The sequence below is a fragment of the Temnothorax nylanderi genome, unplaced genomic scaffold, assembly GCF_030848795.1.
Source record: "Temnothorax nylanderi isolate EJ_2023f unplaced genomic scaffold, tnyl_v1.0 TNYL_tig0034_pilon, whole genome shotgun sequence".
NCBI classification, from domain to species: Eukaryota; Metazoa; Arthropoda; class Insecta; order Hymenoptera; family Formicidae; genus Temnothorax; species Temnothorax nylanderi.
The window spans coordinates 929,179-951,999 of NW_027249096.1; the positions used below are offsets into that span (position 1 = coordinate 929,179).

At 39.2% G+C, this 22,821-nt stretch overlaps 1 protein-coding gene and 1 long non-coding RNA gene across 7 annotated transcripts in view; one reads left to right on the forward strand and one right to left on the reverse strand.

Moving 5' to 3' along the window:
- Ten-a (tenascin accessory) overlaps positions 1-22,821 on the forward strand; it is a 442,890-nt gene that overhangs the window by 1,135 nt on the left and 418,934 nt on the right. The gene's annotated exons all lie outside the window — the stretch shown is intronic.
- LOC139770914 (uncharacterized) overlaps positions 1,592-22,821 on the reverse strand; it is a 166,520-nt gene continuing 145,290 nt past the window's right edge. The window contains exon 3 of the long non-coding RNA XR_011717847.1: positions 1,592-1,794. This is a non-coding gene — a long non-coding RNA (uncharacterized lncRNA). The remainder of the gene's footprint in view (positions 1,795-22,821) is intronic.

Here is a 22,821-nt window from a genome sequence, read left to right on the forward strand (position 1 = left end):
CCTTGTATCGCGCGCGTATGCATGCCTCTATATAGAATACGTATCTTCGGTCGAGTCCGATGATCGCGATCGGCGATTTTCACGACCGATTCTGAAATCGCACGTAATACCTCGGCCGGTACACGGGATTTAATTAGAGGGAATAGGTCGGCACCTTAATCGTGCGAGATCCCGGCAAATGAAATTATAATCGAACGGCGAGTTGGGTCTCGAATTACGCGCCGCAGAGATAGAACCTGAGGCGCTTGTGCTCCCGGTGTTATCGTGCGCTCTCCCCTCTGGAGACCCTTCCGCCTCTCGCTCCCTGGAACGTACGTAATGAAAATTCAAGAAAACTCGAAAACTTTTCGTACTTAAAAATCCAACTCTTGTTGGATATGTACGGATGCTTTCTACATTATGTGAAGCTACGATGTAGACGATTATGCACCAGCTACTACACACGCGCGACCTTCTTTCTAATTTGCACATATATACCCACCTTTATGTAATGCAAAGATATTTATATATCTTTCTAGCCATAAGAAAAAATGAACGATATGTTTGATGCTAATATTGGTATAGTTTACGGCGGTTGTTTTAAACGCAAATTAAAATAAAAAAAATAAATGCCTATAACTTTTAATATAAAGGCAATACTTTCGTATAAATTTAATCAATTACTTCCGTTGCGTAATAACAACGTTTTATTCTTCATAATCAGTAGGTCATTGCGTAACTGGAGTACATAATTGGCAGCGTACTTCTTTTTACTTGTTCCAGCGATCAAAGAAGTTTTAATGAAACTTTTTATGTCTTTGATCAAACACTTTTGCTCGAACGATATTACTTTATGAATTATTTCTCAAACTGAGAACAGGCTACAATTTAAGTCAAAGAGTAAGAATCCATTCCATTGACAAAGTGACTTTGTTCGATTTGTCGTCGATGATCTTTGATAATAACGACAAGTTTTAATCTTACATTGAACACGGCGACGTAACGCGGTATTTTTATCAAGGTAAAAAGAACTTGTAATAAAATGCAGCGCTCGCTCGTAATTAATAATGCGCAATACTGCTTTAATTCTGCCGCGGGGAATGTATATATAAAATTCACGACGCCGATAAATTTCTCTCCGATTGCGGATTCAGATCCGATTGTCGATTAGCATTCATGTCACATGCTTGTCATAAGCCGATGAACGGGGAGGTCTGATCCTCATCGCTTTAGGGATCGCCAGGCCCGTTCTACATGCTGCGATCCGCCTGCGAGCGCGCGCGTCTTGCCCGGACGCATTCGAAGACGCGCTCCAACCGTGCATAGGCGTACTAACGTAATCGGAATACCAGATTGTTAAGTATCTCGGCTATCCCGGGTATGCGTAACGATAGCGTTGTCATTTTGCGTAGTTACGTAAGCGTTCGGCGTGGTGCTCGCGTACCACGGCTGGCTGTCGCGCGTATACGCGCGCCACCGAGCAGAATCCTATGCAAATATGCATGCTGAAAGCTGAAAGCATAGCCGGGGACACTCGCGGGGTTTTAACGCGCTACTTAGCCTAACGTGCGTTATGCGCGCCGACAGATCGATTTGCCTAACTTACCGTCTTGTCTCGCCGCGATCCTCATATTCCTCGCCGTCAGCGGCCGCGAAAGCTGGCCGCGAAATGTCATTACGGTAACGCGATCTATCGCGCACCCGCAAGGACGTCGATGATAGGCGACGATTGAAGCGGTTTGGCGAGCACCCGGCGTATTTCCCGGGTCCCGCTCGTTCGTTCGCCGAGCGCATTTTCCTCTCGTCGCGTCGAACCTGGAAAAAAGGAGGACGGAAATTTTTATGCGGTTATTCTGCGCGCTGCCAGGTAATGCGATTCTGAGTCGCGTGTACCGCGATAACGGCGTCGTAAGCGGGGCGTGTAAACAGGAAAATTGGCAGATAATAACGCCCCGGCCTAATCTTACTTTTAACTTGCTTTTGTGAACTGGGTCGATTATCGTAATACGATTTATTTCCATAAAGTAGTTGATAGCAAGCGATTACCGCATGCTCAGCCAGCAGATTCTCAGCCGTTAACACGATGCTTCGGAACATATTGCGAGAGATTCTGGCAAAAATAACTACTGTAAGCATGCAACATTAAGCTGTATAAATATTGTAGATGACTGACTTGACGAAGCAACGATCATTTGATAACGAGACGTTACGATATGTCGATATAAAAGAATAATTGATTGAATTTATTGGAATACCCTGAATACCTTGCGCATTAACTTCGGCACTCTAATCGGAATGTTATATCGATCGCTTTAATAATAATGCATACATTGTAACGTATGAATTATTATAATGCGATCACTGAATTGCGCGCATTGTTTCTTTGTGAATGATGCATCATTTCACTTCGCGTTTAGTATCACGCCTGACTATCTCCGCTATCCCCAATCCCCATTAATTTTAATGGATGCTGGGCCGCAGACTTAACACTCATCTGCACAATAGACAACCAGAAGCAATTACAGAACACATGAAAATGCGTAACACGTATGACTGCTCTTATTGCGGACGCGTCGCCATCGCACACTCCGAGGAGCGTGCTGATTACATAAATAATAATTTGTAATTAAGTTTTCAATTTTACGCAATAGAAAATCCTCTATTTAAAATTATGAAAGTAAATCTATTACATCAAAAATTCATATAGTTTATACTCTCATACGGTTTATAATATAAAGCCGTTATATCGAAGTCGAAAAATATAAATATGAGAGAAATCAGTATTTCATGTTGTTTCCTTGATGACTGTTATCGTGAAACCCTGCAAAATATCGGGCTGCGATATTAACATCTTCCTCGGTCATCGAGTTTTCCGACGCTTTCGGTCATTTCTGCCTCTCCTTCCGTTTATCGTGGGCAGTATCCAATACCCATTAATTTTAATGATGAACGTGGTCAGTTTAACACGTACCGCAGTCATTGTAGCAAGCTTGTAAGCAATAAATCATATCCCCTTGTCACACACTGAAAAGTGCATGGTTCAGATAAGTACGTATGTTATTTGGTAGACCCTGCCTATCTGGCTACCCTCGCTCTCCGGGTACATTTATACGTGGTATACTGGGTAGTTAAAGAACCTGATACCATTCTTAAATGCGATCGGCTAGCAATTATCTATTCTGCTGGAAAAGATAACAACTCGTATGATCGGCTATTCCTTCGCATTTATTTATTCCTTTATAAATTTTTAATAAATTTTTTTTATATTCAAAAAAATTCGTATCTTTTACAACAATTTCAATTTTCTGATATGAGAAATAATATTATATACTTCATACATGATCTTTTAAAATGTACTGGATATATATCGTGTACACGTATAAAATATTTTATTATTCTAAAGTAAATTTTTGCAAATTTATCGACTTGAAATTTGTGTAAAATCATAAATACATATTACGTAACACCAATTTCTCTCAGAACTACATCGCAATATTGCTCGCCTACCAGTAAAGTCGAAAAATTACTACGCATTAGCGACACGACGAGAAATTATATAACCGTACCGTGGCCCACAGAAAACTGAGAACGAAAGGCTACTGTGTAAGCGGAAATTATCATAAATTTTGTAGAACTGTCACGGAGAAGAAGGGAAAGATTGGTAGTCCCCTCCGCGAGGGGAAAAAAAGGAAAGGTGCGCTAATATCGCTAATATCCCGGCTTATCGATTAGGGTAAACCGTGCTCGTACACAATGGCCGCATTTCCAGCGACGAGGCGCACGCGATAAGACGGAACGTGCCGCGAAAAAATAATGTGTCTTTTAAATACCGAAATTACGCTAATTGTCGACGACTAACTAAAATTACAAATTTCACTCGTCGTGCACAGACGGGATCATTTGTCACTTTTGGACATTTCTAACACAGCAGAAGATCGTACGTAGAATGAGAAAACTCGGACGAAGATTTTCTTTGAAAACAAGTACGACGGTTAATGAGACGATGAGTCTCGTTATCTCATTCGCTCGCTCGTCGCCTACCACCAGTGAATATAAACGCATGTCCTCGTTTCTGGCTCTCCTTAAAAATACATGCTTCGCATGCGGCAGTCGTTATAATAATCGTTATTTCCACACCGATTAAGAACTTAATAGTGGTTATAGATGCATATTAATGTTATATCTAAACACAGATTTACGTGAAATAGATTATAAATACCTAAAAAAGAATTTTGATCAAATAATAGCTAAAGAAACAAAAGCATGGTTATTTACGTTAAATCTATTTTTTTATTTGTAGTTATTTAATAAGCTCAGTAATGACATTGAAAATATTTTATCAGTTTTCTAGAGCTTAGATTCTCTCTAAATGCACATATAAATATGTATGAAGATTTTCATATAACACTTCTCTTAGTGTAAATGTAATTTTTCGTGATGAAGCATTGTTGGGTTCTTTGACCGTTAAATTATTATAGCTGTCATGCAAGAACGCGAACTGTTGAATGTAGGACACATTCGCACCATCAAACTAAAATATTTCATCGTTAAGATTGTACGTACATAGTAAGCGTGCATGGATTAAGCCTGTCGCATACTGTCTCATGAGAGACGACTATAGGTATTTAGCATACTACGACATTTTAAGCCGAGCACTGCTAACAAGTATTAAACATGTACGTACTAGGGTTCACGAGTATTTATTTCCTCGCCAACCACGCTGCTAAAATAGCCGTGATAAAAACGCATGTTAAAATCACTCAACTAGAACCGAAAATGTTTGCATTCTGACACAGGTATTCTCCGATACATCCTATAAAAAACTACTGCGATATTTCTGGGCAGTGAGAAACTGTTATTAGTATTGTGTTTTATTTCTGATCTCGATACATACATACATACATACATACATTGCAGACAAATGGAAATCGAGTGTTATAGTTGCCACGGAATATTTTCAGCCGCGAAAGCGATGCTTGTTTCCGTACCTCCAACAGCCGCCGCGCCCGTTGCAATGCTTGGCGAAGGTGATGCTCCTATTTCCTTATATGTCTCACGGAGACTTCGTGCGGTTGTATGACACGGCTGCGGCCATAACTCTCGGTATGTAGGCCAAACGGGGTGGAGGTTCTGACTTCGTGGAGGATAGATCACCATACAAACATTCACGCGATAAGCTGTGCTGCTTTTGCATCCGCCGTGAAAGTTTTGGGCTCATTTTCTGCGACCTCGGTCCATTTTTTCGACCTTTACGATCGCTTCGGCGATCCATTACTCGTCAAGCGTAATGACGCTCCCAGAGAATGTGAAAACAGCACGCTATTAATTTGCATTTGCAGTACTTGCAAATATCAAAAGTCCGCGGTAATAAACTTTCTAATATCGTTGCCTTGTACCGTGAAAAGTTGTTTCTCACTTAAGATACGAATGGAAATTTAATTCTGACGCTATTATATAGCGAATGTCAATTCGAAATTCATATTTGCTATTCGTGTGCGAAGAAATATACGGGCTAATTAAACGAGCGTGAAAGTGTCAATCACAATTGAAATTTGTGCACTAAAGCTATTGACATACATAGCAGTTTCAAGCAGTTATTATTTGTCGTACGGGACAATCAAGGATAACGAGTGAAACTGTCGCAATAATTATATTAGTACGTTCGCGTGTGTCATTAAAAGTGTGCGAGAACAGGAAAATGAGTTTGCGAAATGTTTGCCGCTTGACTCTCCAGCAAATGCTGCTGTTCGACAGGGTAACGACATTAATCCCTAACTGACACAGTGATTTTTCGTAACGCAACTGTTACGATGCGAATCAATGCAATTCGTTTTTTCGTAATAGCATTTTACGGCAAAAACAATATTTTTAATTATTCGACAATTTCTAATAATCCGTTTATTTAATTAATATTGCAATTATAAATCATATACATATACATCAATATATATAAGAGAAAATTCATCTTTATTTGTGTATATTAATTGTGGACATGAAAGATTGATCGTATTGGGTATAGATTATTTCGCTCCACTATGTTATAATAAATCTGTTTAATTTTCTATATAAATTTAATTCAGAGTATTTTAAAAATACAGCAACAATTCAACAAATCGGCAATGTGAAGTAAGAAGTGTCCGTCATCAGCCAGAGTTTTTAAATGAGTATTCACAGTTTTGGGCGATTTTAAATTTGTTTTTGCAATGGCTATAACGGGTTGTGTGCGTATTGACAACGGGCAATCATTCTTGGTAATTACCCAACCAACCATCGGTTTTACCGGAGATTAAATGTAAATGCGCCAGGCATATTTGTGGAGTTGCCATGGAACCTGCAATATTCAATATTACTAAAAGCTCTTTAGGCTACTTTTTGTACTTCTGTATCGCAAATTTAGCTATTGTTTGTATTGGAGCCGAAATTGATCAGTTTACTTCTGTATTCAGTTGAGTAATATCTACTAATTATAAACTAATCAAATATTTTCATTTTTAACGTCCCGGTTGAAGTAATAATTTAAAAAGATAAACTTTTACCATCATTCTTTTTAATGGAAATATATGTTTTTGCTACCTTCCGTAATATCGATTTTAATGAATTATAAATTTTTATTAGTAGGTAATTTCGATATATATCAAATAGAGATACAGCAAATTCACATAGCCGACGCGACGTTTGCAAACGTTTACGTAATGAAACGGTACTCGTAGCGAGATCTACTACACTGTCTGAATTGTCTATTTAGTCACAATACAAGAGACATTCTCAACATTCTGGAATTAACCGTCGCTGTCTCGAATACGAAGTCATTTGACGTCTATCATTATTCACATTCCATTACCGCCCGTTTCATGATGTATGATAATGTGAATTAAACAGACGTTATCATACAGTACTTGACGACAGTTCCATTTTTCAAGAAAATTACGTCTATCATTCCATCGTGACATAAAAGTCTTTGCGTAGATGCCGGCGGAGATGAACCAATGGCATCGTTCTACGCAGGTCGATATGGATTCAATATCATAGATGCAGTCGTGAGACGGGGAGATTGAAGACGGCGACGCAAAATCGTGCAAACAGGAATCGCATTAACGTTGCCACGTTAGAATGCCCGATAGATCGGACTTTGCGAAGACTTACTCTCGTTATTCCAGTCACACACAGCAAGATAACGCTTTTCTCCTTTCGAAAACGAGCGACGTGCACTCCTTGCCCCCTTTCGCTTGGCATCCTGTCCTCCGGGACCTCGTAAACCCGCTGCCGTAACAATTCCTGCCCACTTTCGTACTCTCTTTCCGTCTCTTCTCTTTCTTCTTCGGCTTCCCTTCCGTTGCATTCTGCGGCACCCGCGAGTTCTTTCCTTCTTCTCCGAAACCCCGCGCGCGAAAAGCCTGTCCACTTGCGACCCGAAAAATTTTTCTCTTCCGCATCCATTTGCGAAAAGTTCTCCTGCATCTATACACCGCGAGTAAATTTCACACGGCATATTTGCTCACACAGACCAAAAGCCCGATGAGATTGCGTATGCATTTTTGCACATTTCTGGTGCCGCGATGTAAGAAGAATGGTATGTAAAAATCCACGCACGTAGGGCTACTCTCCCTCGAGATGAGGGTACATGTAAGAGCGATGGGAAACTGCGTCGGCGAAAGTTTCACGTATACGACTTGTCCGTCTGGACAGGACGATCTTTGAAGTTGCGGGCGAACGTCCGTTTGAAAAATCTTCTGGCACGAGGAAAGCTGACTACGAAGATTCTGTCCGACGAGTTCATTTACGATGCAACGACGTTCCGTTGACCCGAGAACCAGGCGTGGGCGAAATTCCACTACGCGAGAAACATCTGTTGGCGGTTATCGCGCGCGCGCACGCGGATATTTCGTTCTGGTATCTCTCGCGTGGTTAAGATTATTGCCCGTTCCGCTGTGCTGCCTTGCCGAAAAACGTATAGCGTTTAACGGGGGGGGGGGGCCACCATCTCCCGCGATCCGTATTTGCCAGCGCGTAAGCGCGATATCAAGTCGAATTAATTGGATACGTAGCGGCTTGCCCCGCTTCTGCGAGCTTCGGTCGTAAACGCTGCGCGTGAAGGAAAGTTTAGAAAGAAAGTTACGACCGTTTAGTTGTTGGCGGAAGATATATTTGTTCGTTTCCGGACCAGCAGTTTGGAAAGTTATGACGCATAGGAGCGAAGTAAGACTGAAATTAAGAATGAATGAATCTTGCTCGACTTTAACGGTATGATAATTCACGCTCGGGCCACACTTCTACTGTCATCGCGCACAAATATTTGTCATGTAGTAACTTACGCTATCAAAGCCGAATTTAGAACATGGTAATTAAACTTGACAATTTGTATGCTTTATATGTACGAAGCGCTCTTATCAACAGACAGCTGTTATTAGATAAAACTGAGAAATTACGCTGTCACATGTTTAAGTACGGTGACTCTACTTTCTTCGGCATTAATTTGGTATTACAAATATGCAAGGTGTCGACGTTCACGTAGGATGGATTAAGAATTTTGGATAACGCTGAAAACATGTGAATATAACGTTGGAATAATTACAGAAATGTATGTAGATGCGTATTTCAACTACAAACAAATGTCAAAACGCAGCCGCGTTGGGCGCGGGCCAAAGCGATAGAGGCGAAAGATATATGTATGGTAAGTTATGCGTTATCCCTAACACCGGGTCCATTTTCCATTATATTCCGATGAAATATAAACCGTGCCGTAAATAACAATCCTTTATATTGAACCATGCGCGGTGCATGCATTTCGCCGCGCGACGTTTATGCCAGCGTGATCGAGAGATATGCGTGAGCCGGCCTCGCGCGCGGGATGCATTAGGTCATAGCCTATTCCGCCGAAAATTTTCGCGGCACTGCCGTCTCGTGCCGTTAACATTAGAATACACGTCCCACACAGGGCAATCGATTCGCTCAATTGTTTCGCTCGCGATCGAACCCCGCCGGTGACCACCGGCACCAAGTCAAATAGAGTCGAATTTGCGAGTAAATTGTGGCGATTGTGCGGATTACCAAGGCGTGCGTGATCTCTTTATGATAACGGTCGTTCGATCGTCAAACACAATCGAATGGCTCCGATGTCACAGTACGCTAGCGATTGTTAGCCGTATTAAAGAGCCGATTACGCGATTGCTCTCAATCATTTATTACACTAACCGCCGTCATCACGATTCGGAATTTGATTCAAAGGTCTCTGCGAGTACATTGACTTCGGTATCCCTAATGCTTGGGTTAAGCAAAGCTTGTGCCTGTAAATTGAGTTGCGACCATATCTAGTTAAATGTTGGGTTCGCATCGCTGACACTACCGTCGTATCGTCTCCCCGTGGACGCCTTCGAAATAAACGAAGTTTCGAGTTATGGCGCGCGTACCGTCCTTACTGTAAGTTACTACCATATAGTATTCTATTATGTGCCGACATACAAACGTGCATTTGCACGTTATATGACCCTGGAAATATACTGAGCCTTATTATCAGACATGCTGCAAAGCGCTCAGTCGCATGAGTCATAAACTTCTTGCAGATAAATTAGATTACATAATACAATGCATCTTGCAGTTATATCTTAGTGTCAATAATGTAAAACATTTTCAATATTTTAAATGTTTTTTTCTTTTATACTACGAATAATAAGAATTTAAAATTATTATATATTTATAATAAAAATGATTAGTCATTGGGAATAGTTGTTAAAATATTGACGCATATTTTCGTGATATTAAATAGCTTTACAGATTTTAAACATGTCGATTTATCGGTCACCGGCTGTGAAAGCATATTCCTATTCAGGAGAGAAAAAATATGTGTGAGGGTAACGATGGGAAAGCCGATTTGCATAATTACAAAACGGCGGCTGGTTGAGACGCCCTATCGATCGATTTCTGATAGAATTTTTCACAGGCAACCGATCGTAAGAAAAAACAACTTACTTTGTTGACAGAATAAAATCCAGCTAGCTATACTGAACGTTTGTTTTCATTCTTCTTATAATCTTGATTCCTATCGGTTGCAAACTAAAGAATGCCGTTATTTGTCTATTATATCGAGTGAAAACGATAACTATTCACGATGAGGACGTTAATTTAGAACGCGTCCTTATTATGAATAATAATTTCTGACGCTTGGAGCGTCAAACTTGCTTGTTATCTATGATTATAGAACGTCAAAATAAACGTCAGCCCTCAATGATGTTAATAAAGTAGTCAAATGAATATACGTTAAATATATAAGCTATAGTAGTCACTTAGATTATTCCATAATGCAGGGAGTTCAAAAGAGCGCATTAGTTAAAACAACGCTTGACTGCCTGGCGATGATGGCAGTACATCGTGCGCCAACTTTTTCGGATATACGAGAGTTTTTTCTCTGTTTAATGGGAGAAAATAAATATGCGTGAAAAAGTTCTCTTTTCTCATTTTTTTTATTTCGAGTTTTCTCATAGTGAATATCATCGTATATTTCTACAAAGCATTTGAGAAGATATAGAAATTGGGGCAGAAATTCGTTCTTTAACCGTTTTTTTTGTCGGTTTTAATTAAACAAGAATAATAAAAAAATTGCAAATTTAATTTTATAGGTATCTACGTAATATTTAATAATATACGTATGTACGTATATATGTATATACGATCGTATGTATATAGGATTACTAATAATACATATTTCATAATTAAAAGAAAAATATATGAATATATTTTTGCTTTAAAAATGATTATATTAATTAATGAAAACTTTCAAAAAATAGATATCAAATTGTTTTTTGAATTCTATAAGATGTCTTAATTAAAATATAGCAAAATCTCTTAGATGACTTCAAAATGTCATAATCTTCACTGAGATTAACATGTAACCAGAATTCTCGATTAACGATAATTGGATTAAATATATCTTTAACCCTCCATCTGTATACGTCTATGGTGGCCGAGTTAAAATGATATCTGCTCGTAACTGTAAAACTTGCAAGCTTGCTAGAAAATATTAAATAAACGATGTTTATTAAAATGATTATAAAATCGTCAATTACAATGTAGACAAATGTTTTGTGAATTTTTTCAGATTTTTTAAAAATATTTTAAGGTAGGGAAGATTAAGTATAACGTCAAATGTGACAGACTCACGTATATACTTCGAGAGTGCAAAAACAGAGGGGTAAACATACAATATCATTAAATATAATCTTACCTTGCGCTTTGATAAATTTGGCACTTAGTAACAATAAGAGAAATTGATCTGAATATACCATGACTTCTAATTTAAGCAATAAATCAATTTTATTTTCATGAATAATTCACATATCTCGCGAACTAGTCGACCCAAATAAGTAATTTTGCACTCGTTAGAAGCGTTAGAGTCTTAAAAAGAGATCAGGTTTAGCTTGCTGCGATTTTTCTAATATATCGCAAAAATATTAGCGATTATATCGACCCGCGATCTCGATGAAAACGTCTATCAAGACGAAGATCCCTGTACGAAATTAATTTTATTTTTCGTAATTGATCGATAACGCAAATTAGTCAATTGAAATAAGCGATCTCGCACTCGTTGAAAGCGCTAGAGGCTTAGCTTTTTCGAATGAGACCTAAATCATCTCGCTGCGATTTTTTTGTGCGGAGATATTGATGATCATATCGACCCGTGAATTCGATCTAATGGATTAATGGAGGAGTCGACTAGCGTGCGCGTGCGAATTTTTCGATGGCGACGTATCATATTTCAAAACATGTGTACTACACGTGTTTTTCACACTTGTTTTTTAGCGCACCTGTCGAATTATGTGCAAAAAATACGTGAAATTTCCTTTCATGAATGGCGCGTGTGCCGGATTTTTAAAACTGGACGTAGTGATATGCAATAAAAACTGATCTTTCATATTTCGCGTTCCGCAAATGCCTCTGTTGAATACGAGTGTTCTTATATTGTGATACTTACATACATATAGTGAGGATAGTTCAGGACTAAAATGCTGATGTATAAAATATGAAAAGAATCAACAAAAAATATTAAAAAGTGCCAAAAAAGATGTATCAGAATTGAAAAACAGCATCAATTACATCTTCCTTTATTATAAATAGTATTACCCAAATATATACTAGTTTAGAAATAATATTTATAAAAATATCGAGTAATTTAGAAAAATTGCAATAAAAGTAAATAATATAAAATGAAATTGAAGAAAAATGTATGTGATGTGAATAAAATTAAAAATTTATAACAAGCATATTTACCTACAGTTTGCCGTGACTGAAAAACGCTAAATGAAAAAATCAGTAAACTAAATATCCATTTTACACTGAGGAATCGCTTCTCTGTTACCGCTTCGTCTTTCGTCGGACTAGTGGAAGCTGCGGAAGATCTTTTATGTGCGAACTTGGGTGCATTGCCATGCCACCTTAAAGTCCACGAACGAGCGCTCGCTCCTCGGAGAAATGTCACTGAAGCACATCGAATGCACGTGCTTACTCTCCGTATTTGCGGAGGCATTTAACTAAAACCCGTGAGAGCGCACAATATCGGTGCCCGGTGCGGCTGTCTGGCGATGATATTCACATGCGTAGTGTCCGAAGTTTCCATATAGTACACAGGACCAATCTTTGCTTTTCCCTTAGCTGGTCGGGGACCGACGCGCGACGTGGCGTATAGGGGGTGCCGGCGCGGGATTTGACTTCGTCCGACTCGACTTGACTTTCCTCGCGACAGAAGGATTATATCTTCTCGGTCGGTTGCGCGGATTCCCTCTTTCGCGGCAGCTTGAGGGTCGTCCGGGTGCGCGCGGTGAAACTTTCAGTTTAATGTCAGATCTGCTGCTCTAGATATTATGAATGTTGATATGATTATCGTCGACTTATGAAATTTATGACTCATCAAGTCTCGCGTGATTTCGTATCGTGACAGCCCACTGGAGAATCTTTCATAATTGAAGCGAGCGTTAAGAATGGCGATAGAAAGTTATCGATTAAATGAAAGGGTAGGTGATTGATCGCAGTCTAATTGCGCTGAAATATTTACGCGAAAATAGGATATAGTTTTTACTTAAAAATACATAAAAATTGTATGCTGGATATGTACATCGGATAAAATTTGTGTGTGTGTGTGTGTGTGTGTGTGTGTGTGTGTGTGTGTGTGTGTGTGTGTGTGTGTGTGTGTGTGTGTGTGTGTGTGTGTGTAAGCGAGGTTGATATGCGATCAATATTGAATTCATAAAAAGCAGTTTAATCATTAGACAAATTACATCTTTGCTCTTTTCTCCTGAACAGGTTGTGGATTTTGCGAATATCATTTCGGAATAAAATGAAAAATTATGATAATGGGATATATCTATATACTATTCTTATACAGTTATAAGTTATAATATACGGCGTTTGCACATTATCGATATCCAATAAAATTCCCGATAAATACTGCCTCATATAATAATATATCTCAATTAAAAACAAAGAAAAATATGTATAGAGATAGTTTAGTAAACGTGTTTTTTATTACATCCTCGTGCGCTCTTGCTTATTGGCACGAGCATGAATGCTCATGACGCTGGAGATTTGATTTACATTTTAATACAACGTGCAGATAAGTCGCTTTCAATTAGTGGCACATTATAATCAATGCAAATCTCAGAGTTTTAATTAATACCAATCTCGCCGTATAAGCGCATTTTAATTTATTATATTAAGCCAGCGTTATATGTAAATTTTGTTTTCCGTACGAAAAGCTGTACAAAAGTGCGATTTGCCTAGTGCACATCAGAGACGCGTTCGCGACATTATCAAGAATCTCGTTTGTATTAAAGTATACCGAACGATATAATGGCTTAGATCTAGAAATAATTGAAATTTTATTAACTATTTCGTTCTAAAAATTAAAGTGACAATTGTCACATCTTCGCATGCTAAATTCACGTAAAATATCACGTAATAAAAAATATGATGTAGGTATAAGTTTAATTATGTAAATTAATGTGTATAAAAAATTTTATATTAAAAATAATTAAAAATACAATTACAATTAAAACATATTTTGAAACATACAAAAGTATTTTAAATTTACGTGAATTTACAAGTTGTTTAAAAGCTTAATTGATTATTAATTATGTAATATTTACTAACTGGTTCGATTTATGGCAATATTAAGATATATACGTATTAAAAAGAACAATTATAATATCTGAGTTTGATACCGTTGCGGTTTTTCATTTTAGTTCCTCATCGCAGTTATAATACCGTCATCAGAGACAGAAAAGGGACGCCACTAAATCCCGTAAAGGAAAAAACCTTTTTATCGTTTCTCGCGCGGCTCGACGGAATAATAAAATCTTTACGAGCAAATGAATTCACGGATCGATGAGCTGACGTCGATAACGCGAAATCAAAGCGAATATCCGCACTCGAAGGCGCAAATATCCCATATTTGATCGCATGAATCCGCCGCTCTGCAACCTAGAGTAACGCGCGGAGTGCAAATAAAGAAGTATACGGGATCCTCCCTCTTTTACATTTAATCTCGGAGAGGTGACGTGAGAAAAGCAGAAAGAGTCCTCTATTGAAAATAAGATAAGATGAAATGAATGACGATTGAATGCTGGATATTTGAGGGTATATATTGGCTTGATCGCGTACCTATCATATGGTAATTTCCTTTAATGGAAGATCTATCCCTGTGTTCAACGATTTCTTCTATTTTCAACGCCATGATGAGACGATATTGACCCATAATTTTACCGCGGTGAGCTTTATATTTTTTTTTATTTGATTCGATTCATTTGAAGACGTGAGTATAAATTATTATCTCGTCTTGCTACTTATATAATTATGTGACGGGGAAAGGATTCATGCATAAGTCGCTTAGTTCGTCGATTATCTTAATTTATGTACGATTACACTTCAATCGCGGCACAACAATTCGCAATGTATCCATTCATTCGATATCTATGCTATTCGTGGGATCCTTTGTCCGTTATCGAGTGCTTTCGCAAAACGATGTCCTTTGTTTGATGTTGGAAGCTTTCACAAACGAATTGACGGAGAACTGCCGGCAGGTCTATCTCTAGCAATATACGCATGTATTATTATTCTCTAATAGAATGATTGGATTGCTACCGGCAACTGATTCTGACAACCACCTTATGAACATTAAAAACAAACGAGACGTACCGCTAATTTGGCATCAATTTTTTAACGTCCTAACGATAAAAAGATGTACGAAACATTTTCTTGGATATCTCAACTAAAAAATTGATCCTTATCGGTTTTCTAGAAGTTATTGAATTCCTTCAAGTATAGATGAACACTTGTAGTAACTGCAATATTCCAATTCTATTTAATGTTAGTAATAATCAGTTACAACTCAAGCTCTTGGATATTGTCTTCCGCACGCGTCTAGAACTAGCTCGATTATACGCTAGCGCTATTAGATTTCTCATGAAAGCTCGAGGCAGAGTTCCGCGAGCCGTTAAAAAGTTTTCCCGGCAGTATGGATGAGCATAACTTGAGAGGATTGTGCAGGCATCGAGACTCGTGCATGCCGAATAAGGTGCAAACTATTTTGTTAGTAGCGCCATTTAACTCGAAATGCGTTGGTATTCGCATAAAGGTATGGTTGAATCATCGAATGATAGCCCGATCTTGCACGAACTTTCATAACTTCCCGGATTATATGGCACTATACCTAATACGTTGCATATAGCACTTTGAAAGTAAAGTTTTCAAATCATATATGGATCTCCATGCACGCAAACGTCTCCAGCAATTATCCTTTGCATGATGGTCACAAGCAATTTCATTACTACCGCTAGAATGTACATTCTAACTCTTACACAGTAAAAAATTTTGTGTTAATGAAAGTCCACTCTCAATTTTGTGTTAAAATAACTCATTCATCGTGTTATTTTTTACATTTTTTACTAAAAAAATGTCGATATAACATTTCTAAATGTAAAAAATAACACGATGAATGAGTTATTTTAACACAAAATTGAGAGTGGACTTCCATTGACACAAAATTTTTTACTGTGTATGATTCTCAAAGCGTATCTCTGAGTTTTCTCTTAAGATAATTATAAACATGATAATTGTAGAATAAACTGTTTCTTTTCAGTTATCATTCGGAAAATTCAAATTAGATGGATATATTCTAGCTTTATAACCGCGAAAGGTTAAAGAAATAAATTATCTGATATAAAAGCAATAAATTTACATAACAAGCGTGACACGGACGACAGCGAATTTTGCAATTAATTTCAGTGCCTATTATCATGACAATATATGCTCAAAAGGTAACGCCTGCGGCGCAGTTGGAAAAATTAATAATCAATACAGAATTTCACACGTGCTTTCGCCTGACCGTTGTATTAAGCGTAAAATTTCAATCACATTCCCGGCGCGCGGAAACTTATCGATACTGCGCCGCATAAAGCTGGGTTCATCTTCTCGCTGCTGCCGTTTGCTGCTGCAAATCTTGAGAAGCACCGCGTCGCGCAGTAGTCGCACGTAAATGGGGGTGATGCGGAAATACATACGCGGCCGTATCTACGTGCCGTCGGAAAAGTGCTTTCAAATTTGCGATTTGCACGAGGCGTCCCGACGCGCTCGCGTCGATTCTTCGGTTGAAATGGAACGGACGGACGTTGGATGTGTGGGAGGACATTTCCAATACGCATATTTACAGGAGAACTCTGAGGGCGTTATATTTTCAGAGGGAGAGGAAGAGAGAGAGAGGGGGGGGAGGGAAGGAAGGCAAAGAGAGAGTGAATGTCGTACAAATGGGACGGCGCGGCGGGGCGTTGCAAATTTTATCGAGTGTGAATTCGCACGACCCATACTCTTTCCGGTCATTAATCTTGTCGCGCGTGGCACGATGAATTTGCGAGAAGACGTATGCCTCGATGTCGTCGTGTCATCGTTGTACCGGAGTTCATATCTGCTACATGTCTCACTTTGCACGATACCAGCGTCAACATAGATTCACACTAACTGTAATGAACTATGGTGGTTTGACGAAGGGATTCCCGTTTCTCTTGTTTCAAAGGGAACGGAGCGACGCGCGACGGTACATGCAACCAGCATTAATACCACATTCCATCCCGGGGTTCAAACTTTCATCGTTCGGTTTTGTTTCGAATAAAAATGATTTTCCTAAATCCATTGAGAAATCGTATTAACAATATATTCTATTGTTGGAATAACGATATATGTATTATTCTATTGTGGAAATAAATAATGCACGGATTGTAGCGTGCTTTTCTGCGAAAATTGTACGTAACAAATCGCCGGAATATAACGCAGTCTTGCGCTAGTTTCCACGTTGTGCAACACATGAAGCATGCGCGATGCAGCGTGACCTCTGCTAATGGATTGTTAGCTTGGGATGTCGCGAGTTGCCATTTAAAATGAGTATAAGGCGATTAATGCTCATGTCAAGATTACTGCATATTGAAATAATGCGTGGAAACGTATACAAATAAACATATACGCTATACTCCTTTATTTAGCAGCATTACTGGTTGCGCTAGCTCTACGCTTGTGAATGAGTAAAATACTGTATTCAATTTCTGCAACATATAAACATTTAAAAACTACACAAGTTATTAACTGAATTATATAAATTATTTTTTATATCTTCGTTCTGCTTTTCATTGAAATTTATCCCTTAACTTAAGCTTGTAACATGTTTGAAGTTACAAAAAGAGTGTACGATTCGATATACATCCAGATTAAAAGATCAGAAGAGAGAGGATAAATACATGACATAAAAAGTTGTCGAGTTTACGAATGTTTGCTGTTCTTCCGTAAGTTTCGCGGCAGCGCAGCCTTCATAAGTCAAACGAGAAACGAGACGTATCGAGAGCGTTGACTTCGTTAGCTCGGAAGCTGTGTGCGAGACTCTGGCAAAAATTAATATTATTAATCGTGCAGAACTCTCTCTCTTGAAGCGTTTATTGAGCTATACTTTATTTTGCTTAGTTCGTTCAGTGTCTGTCGAATATAAGTCATCGACCTGCCGACGCTACGTCACCATTATTTCGCGAAATTTATAGGATCGTACATTCGGTCCAGCGTGATATAGCAAAATATTCTTCCGCCTTCCGTATGATAGCCTCTTGAATTTCGCGAAATTCGCGAGACGGGCGGCAGACTGCGAGAGAGGGAGGCATCCTTGTAAGCCGCGGTAAGCCTACGTATGGCCGCGCTTACGAAGGATTCCCTTCCGAGCTCTATCAGCATTCGGATAAGCCGCGTTCGGTATTATGTTCTTCTTAGGTTGCCAACATTGTGCTCGTGTTTCGGCAAAAACTGCACTTCCGGCCGAAAGACCGACGTGCTCGCGAAGCGAAAGCTATAACGGCGAACAACATTATAAGGATAAGTAGAAATGTCATAATAGCCAAAAGTTTTCTACAAATATAAAAGCATAATTGAAAGTTTAATGCAAATCGTACGTTTTTGTATTGAAAATTTTATGTATAAATCGATATGAACGATGTGTAGTTAATTTCTAAAAACTCATACGTATATACATCTAATTTTCACATGTTTTTGAAGGAAGTTAAAATAGCAGCTTGTTACTATTTTATCTATTATGAAAGGATTATTATTACACTTTGAGAAACGTACGTGTCTTAAAATATTTATGCAGATTTGCGGATAACGGCGTAAATAAGTTAACGACCTCTGCATATCGCATTGTTCGATACGTCTCAAGCATTTTCGTCAATCGAGTTACCGGGCATGCTTCCACGTCGGCGAGAAATCGATACGTGATTGACGTTGGATTAGTCGTTGAGAATGTATCCACTGTGTCGAGCCCTAGAGGAAATAACGATCGGTGATTGGACCGGGCTGAGTCGAGTTTTAAAGCTTGTCGAGATCCCGCGTGTGTACTGGTAGATTTCATCCGTGAAACGTTTGCACCACTTTTACCAATTCAACGTTCAGAATCAGCGAGTCGTGGCAAGATTGGTATTTCATCACCGACAGACGACATGTTTCGTAATATTATTTTCTAATATACAAGTTATTGAGAACTGCACAGTATTCTCGGATATTGCGTTACATTTTCGTAATAACAAAGATTTCTCAGGATTATCCGATTGTCATTGAGGAAATGTCACACAATATGTGATACTATATTTTATTCGAAAACTTTTATTTACAATCGACAATCTAATGATCTGTCTATAATCCGTATTGTTACGAAGTTAAATGTATTCTTGACGCTAGATATATACTTATTTAGATCCTTTTCTATTTTCTCTCTCTCTCTCTCTCTCTCTCTCTATGGTTTATTTAATCAATTTTATATCCTCTCTCTCCCTCCCTTCCTCCTCTCTCTCTTTCTCTCTCTCTCTCTCTCTATTCCTAATGCATCCAATAATGGAGCATGTGTGTTTCGAAGCATATCGCATTTGCTTTCGACACACATGAATGACGAAGTTTCTATAATAGAGTTCCAGTGGAATAGAATCGCATTTATCGCGAACATTTACCGGAACATCTCTGATATCATATCAAGGCTCTTTCTTTCAGAAATACGCAAACAAATGTATCAAATGACAAATTTAAACAATCTTATCTTATGCAAGAAATATAAATATTTTTTATATTAATCATGTCTTTTTATATGTTCACCGTTGTCGTGAATTATTGTGAGAAACAGTTTGCAAATAACAATGAATTTCTCTTATTTTGTCGCTAACATGATGACGCAAAAGTATTTTCTACTATAATTTCTGATTTCTGACTGCATATCGTGTATGTATCCGAAATTAACGACAAACGCGATAATTAATAGCGGAGCGATTTTAATTGCATTACGTTGATTAAACGTGTTTTAATGAAGATTTCGAGCGAGTAAACAGGCTTCGTTTCGGCGTGAAGTTACAGGAGTCTCGGAGAAAGGAAAAACGTAAAATACGGCTGTGCACGTGGCGCGCGCAAACTATTTAAATCTGTAGCGCAGGATTGTAGACACGTCGTGGGCGGACAGGGTGCTATAGCTCACCGAGACAGGAACACGGCCTCGATTTTAGGGACACACTAGATTTCACAATCTAGTTACACGAGTGCAGTTTCCCACGTAGTCTGAATGCGGCTAAGCAGATTAAAGCTTGTTGCGGCGAATGGAACCGCAGAAAGAGAATAGTTTCCGATAGCGAAAGGTGCCGGATGATTCGGCAAAGCGATAGCGCGGTTTAGAGGCAAAGTTACACGGTTGTGACGGTAGTATTTTGTCCTAATTAAAAATTTACCCAAGGCTATCTGTTCTTGTATCGGCTCAGATAATCGATCGTTGCGATGACAACTTGACACGCACGTAAGCCTGCTATCATCTAATATGTATGAAGGACACTGTTGTTTTTTCATCGAAGAGCTAGTAGAGTAATGAAAATTAAAGATTTGTAATATAGGATAATATGGGACTCCGTTGTTTGCGTTGCAAGAGATAATGCGACACATTGCGTTATATAATATTAAACATTAATTTAATACACAGCTGGGGAAACGAGTTTACGTATTAGCTATAATAACGGGAAAATAAAATTCCGTGTGCCCGAGACTTCGCGTAAAATATCGCATTGCACGCTATGCCGCGTGCGCGCGGTGAAGCTCGTCCAGTACGGTTTCAATAAAAAGTAATCCTCTACATACGTAGCCTCTGTTAGAGGCACGTGCACACCCGCATGAATATACCCGCGCTATTGTAACGGTCAAAGCTTTCTTTTTGCCGCTCGTTATTGCACGTTAATAGAAAGAAGTAAAATTCGACGCGGACATAATTGCTGCGCGCGTATATCCTTACGCACGCGTAGGGGGAAAAAAACTTAATATCGCTGATATCGCATAATTTAGTGAGTTTAATCAGAACAATTTCGAACGAATTAACATTATCATTTTAATTAAGCAATTTAGCGACACTTTTATATATTTTCGTATATTCTTTTCATATATCGTACGTAGTACTTTATTTTCATCTTATAATTACATTTTAATTTGCAAATAAAGAAGTACCTCTCTCGAATTATATGCGCATGGTACAGTTCTATTGTTTAAAGTATATATCACTATAATTCGCAGCGGGACTATTAATAACACTGCCGCGGAACGGAAATTTGATGAAAATAACATGATGAGAAATTAATTAGTAACGGTAATGGACCTAGTCATAAATTTAACCAGATTTAATCAAAATCATTGTATAATGTAATTTCCTACGCACATTTCGTTCTTACTCCAAATGCATCAGTCTCATGCATATTATTATACCTACGTAATGTTTGGTGTTTTTACGTGTATAATTTATCGCGGTTACGTGCGCGATGTTAACACTACTGAAAGTGAGACATCATGAAAAGATGTATCGTTTCTCGAAATTCAAACGACGTTCCGCACAGCGATTACCCTGTGTGTCGCACGCGTCATCTTCCTTTCGGTAGTTCGGATTAAATCCTCCGCACGTTCGTTCATGCATATTTATGCGCATATTCCGCAACGGATAATGTGTCCACGCGTAATCTATCGTGCAGGTACGTGCGCGCGCGCGCTCGTGTATGTACCTCGTAATTTACCCTCCACGTTTCAGCTCGTCCGACGGTAGGAGCTCCGGAGTCTATTTTTGCCATTCATTCTTTTCTGGAAGAGCGGTACGCGTTTTTCCTCTTTCGACGGTAATCTCGTCGTGTCAGATCAGAGACAGCTTGGTACCTATCCCTTGCTGAGTGCGCTCGTCTGTTCCTCCGTGGATGTTCCTCCTTCGCAACGTTACCTCGTTCCCAAATGTCCTTCCCCTCGTGTCCCCCGCGCGCCATTTCTACGCAAGTCTTGGCCTAGCACGGATCGTCTGGCAGCACATCGGCGAAACGCGCGCCGGGCAGAGCGATACCGATATCCCGCTATCTCCGAAGGAAACGCTATCTGAAATCGAAACATTTTCTGGCAATTTTCGCATCTAATGGAACGAGGGGCTTTTCCGAGTCCCGAGGCTGAAGTGGGCCATGGTCACGAAATCCTTTTTCATTCGGACACGAGGTCCGAGGCGGATCTCCGTCCGGGCGGAGATACCGTGGGTGGGTTCTTGATTGATATCGACGATACAGATATTACTACGAGTATTGTACCTATACCTACGTGGCCTTTCAAGATCTATTTTCAGAATCCAAGGAAAAAACATCTTTCTCATACGAGTCGAAATGTAAAATATCACGAGCAGAATTGCATTTCTTTAACATAATTTGTGCAGTTTACGTTTTCTTGCCGGATTTAGACGGGAAAAAAAGAGTTGTTCGGCGCCTTATAGCGGATTTTTGTCATTATCCGTATTACGTGCCGGGCACTCGTAAGGAAATAAATTATTCCTCAGCAATATTGGAATATCGGGAAAGCATATTTCATTACATCGCGCCGTAGGCACGCGTATATACGTTTACGAATGAAATTTCCAGGCGATCGCTTAAGCGTAACGCTGCCGCGTGGAAGTAACTACTTCGCACAAAAGAGCCGTACGGCTCCATAATTCACGTGTCGTCAAATATCATGCAAATTGCCGCCCCCCGTATAATTCGTTACTTCGGCATTATTCGCCAACGATCAGACGAGCGATCATTCATTACGGCAAATTTCTTGTTGGCGAATGTCTCATTTGGCATCGAATAACGCATTATCATCGCGAGTATGCTCGCCTTGTCCACGAGCGTTATGAGATTCCATTGTCCTTGCGCGAGACGTCACAAATTTTACGCGGACGAAGAGCCGAACAAAGAAAAGCCGTTGGTGTACATGTAGGTATAGCCGCGTTCCGGTCGTGAGTGCCTGTGCATCGTA